Consider the following 3361-nt stretch of genomic DNA (forward strand, 5'->3'; position numbering starts at 1 on the left):
CTGGTCTCAGTGCGAAGGTTGGCCTCGACCCTAGCCTCATTCTGGGCGTCTTTCACCCATTTATCGGCCATAAAAACTTCTTGGATGGCCTGCACAAAAATAAAGGAATAAGTTACCAAGATAAGAAAAAAGTAACCTAGCGAAATGTTAGTAAGGCGTACCAAGAAACTTACCAAGGCTAAGTCTCTCTTCAATGACCGAAAATGATCTTGTTGCCTCGTGGTTTGCAGTGCAGCCATATCCTTGGGCAGCAGTAGGGCTGCTTCTAGGCCTCGCAAGGTAGTGGGCGTGCCCTTTTCTAGAACTCTGTGATGGAGGAGCTCTGCGGGATGGTTGCTCCTTTTAGCTCCAACCGAGGATCCCATACTAGGTTCTGAGGGCGCACCTCAGCCGTGTTATGGTCCTCCTTACTTTCGATCAATGAGGCCCTCCCCTTGGCTGTCTTTTGCTGCTTAGGCTCCTTTTGAGGGACCACCTAGCCCTCCTCAACCACCTCTATCTCCTTCCTTTTCTTCTTCATGTTGGCAATAGCAAATGGGTTAACTGTAGGAGGAGGAGGGGGAGGAAAAGCAAGAAGAGGCTAGGACCTCGAGGCATCCTTGGGTGTCGATCCCTTGGTCTTGCCGATGAGGAGCTCGCATAGACCTTTCTTCCTGTTCAAAGCCATTTCCTCTTCCTCTTTCTCTTCCTCTAAACTGTTGTCTATGTGAGCAATGACGAGGCCAGAGGTGTAAACACCTAAAAATCTATCAAGCTCGTTTTCTGAGCTCGAGACTTGAATCATGGGCTCTCCCTACTCTTCTCCCTCTTCCTCGAGATGGAACTGGTCTATCTTCGCCTTAAATGATAGGCACGAAGAGGCTGTCTCTTCTCTTAGAACTGCTGCCTCACAGGGAAAGCGATGAGCAGGCAGCTCGACTTGCACCATGTCTTCTCGAGCTAAGAACCCGGGAACTAAGATGTCTATTTGAGCCAACCGAGGATCACCAGCTCTGATCGCATGGCCCACGTCTTAGAACTTGTCGGATAGGGGCTGGAAGTCAAGGATGAGATGGACGGCTCTTAGCTGTCTATCCTCGCTCACAAATACCTCAGACCTCAGCACCTTGTTGAGATCGTGGATGTTGACGAAGTTAAGATTGGGAGTTACGTGCCTTTTATCTGCAAAAACAGTCGAGAAGCAAAATCACAGTTAGAAAGATGAACCCTCAATCAGAAAAGAACAAAGTGTTAGAGGAATAAAAATAAAATAAATAAAATAAAAATAAAAAATAAAAAAGTGGCAAACCATTAAACTAAATCCCGTGTCAAATGACCTAAACCTAGGGCACCCGTCCTGGTTCTCCCTTTTGGGTTAAACAGTGAAGGTCATCATGCTATTCACCAAAGACGATTAAGTCGTCATCTTTCATGCCCTTGTTGGACTTGGGAAGTCACGAGACTTAAGGTAGTAGCCTGAGTCTGCCAACATATGGCACTTGTACATCCAAACGACGTCGTGCCAGGTGAGATTCAACCCCATTTACTTGTTGAGAGTGTCTACACTACCCAGAATCCTAAATAGGTTAGGCGCGCATTGGTGCGGGCACAACCTATGGGCGATCAAATAGTCTCTAGTCACATTACCCATGAGAAGCCTCATTCCCTCTTCTATGAAGGCGATCATGGAATGACGACCTCCCCTTCATTCCTATGGGTGAGTCATTCTCCTAGATAACAGTATTGCAAGGAAACACCCTGGGGAATGTGATACAAGGCCCTAAACCCTTCCATAGCCATAAGGGAATCAACTAAATGAGCGAACTTACCCATCAGAGCAGACTAAAGAGAAGTCAAGGAGATATTTGTGAAGAAGAAATAAAAAGTAGAAGGCCGAGGAGACTGGCTGAGGAGAAAATAGCCTAAGAACAAAAAAAAATTACGAAAATAAGGATAAGGATCACTTCAGGAGCTTCTCGAAAAGTCTAAAATTTAGGAAGTCTTGAAGGTTTGGAGATTTAGGAAGTCTTGAGAGTTCGAAGATTAGGAAAGTGAGAGAAATGAATCCCCCAGACGCTTTATATAAGAGGCAGAATTGGGTGGGAGTTATCCTGCCCAAAAGTCGAGGAGAAATGCCAGCCGTAGGATCTCCATCTCACCATAAGATGTGGGGAACAAAGCGCCGCCTAGAGCATTTAATGAGAAGTTGCGGACTCCGAAGCGCTAGAACGGTTGCAAGGCACGCAAAGTGACACTCTCACGAGTGGAAGTCAAAGAAACGTGTGAAATTAATTATCCAACATCAAAACCCCACTTTTCTCCTTGGATAAAAGAAAAAAACTAGAGTTTGAGGGGCTATTATAGGGTACAGGAATTTAAATAAGGTAATTGCACCACGTGTCATACCCATAACCAAGGGGGCCATTATCGTACCGAGGAAGCCACACCCTCAAACAATAAGGCCACATCAGTGGCATGTTACCAAAAGAGGTCATCCTGTAGAGAAAGAGTTTCGAAGAAGGGGTTAGCCCTGACATGACTGAAGGGATGGTGGCTACCACCACATTTAATGCATCCCACCAAACCTCCTGGCTGTATTTATATGGAGAAGATCTTTAAACAGTGCTGCCTTGGCTGCTGTAACTCACAAGGGGTTTGAGAATGTGTCTACTGGGACAAGCACTCAAGTAGTGGTCTGGACGATCAACAAATGGAGGGCTAAGATCATCTAAAGAGAGCTATATAATGTAAGAGACCCTCTAGGGTGAAGGGATCAAAAAATCTGTAGAGAAAATATTGTAGCAATAAGAACTAAAATTGCATCCTAGTTTAAAAGAAATATACATAAGGACCACTCTCCTCGGATTTTGCTAAGGAAGGGTTTCTTTGCACAACGCTTGTTTTTCTTTACTTTCTTACTATCTTTGATTCTCTGTGTGCGTTGTTAGATCCATTAAAGCCTAGCTTTCAAGCCACTCTCTACAAATTCATTATATCGGGTTCTTTGGGCCTTAATCCATTCATCTTTTAGGCTTAGGAATCAAACCCTACCCCTACAAGTGTAATTCACAACTAAGCAAACTCCATGTACCACCTTCTTCAGATGTTTAAAGGGACAAGTGTCACGAAGAGAAATTTGGGAGGTAAAGATGGAAGGTTAGGATGCGAAGGAAGGGGGAGTATATAAGAAAGATGGTTTTCAGAGAAAGGGCATCCGGACACAAGTATCAAAAAGAAAAAAGAAACAAGAAGAACATTGAGAAAAGAGAGTGATCAATGCAACTTTCTATATAACATTGGCCTCCTCGAGCAGGCTTGTATGGAGACATTTGCTCATCTATTCTATAACATTAGCCCTTTCTTCCTTATTTTCATCTTCGGG

At 44.4% G+C, this 3361-nt stretch overlaps 1 pseudogene; it reads right to left on the reverse strand.

Moving 5' to 3' along the window:
• Positions 1 to 793: 793 nt before the first annotated feature.
• LOC136061742 (cytosolic sulfotransferase 12-like) overlaps positions 794 to 3361 on the reverse strand; it is a 5400-nt pseudogene continuing 2832 nt past the window's right edge.

This window comes from Quercus suber, unplaced genomic scaffold (genome assembly GCF_002906115.3).
Source record: "Quercus suber isolate HL8 unplaced genomic scaffold, Cork oak 2.0 scaffold_346, whole genome shotgun sequence".
Classification (NCBI taxonomy): domain Eukaryota; kingdom Viridiplantae; phylum Streptophyta; class Magnoliopsida; order Fagales; family Fagaceae; genus Quercus; species Quercus suber.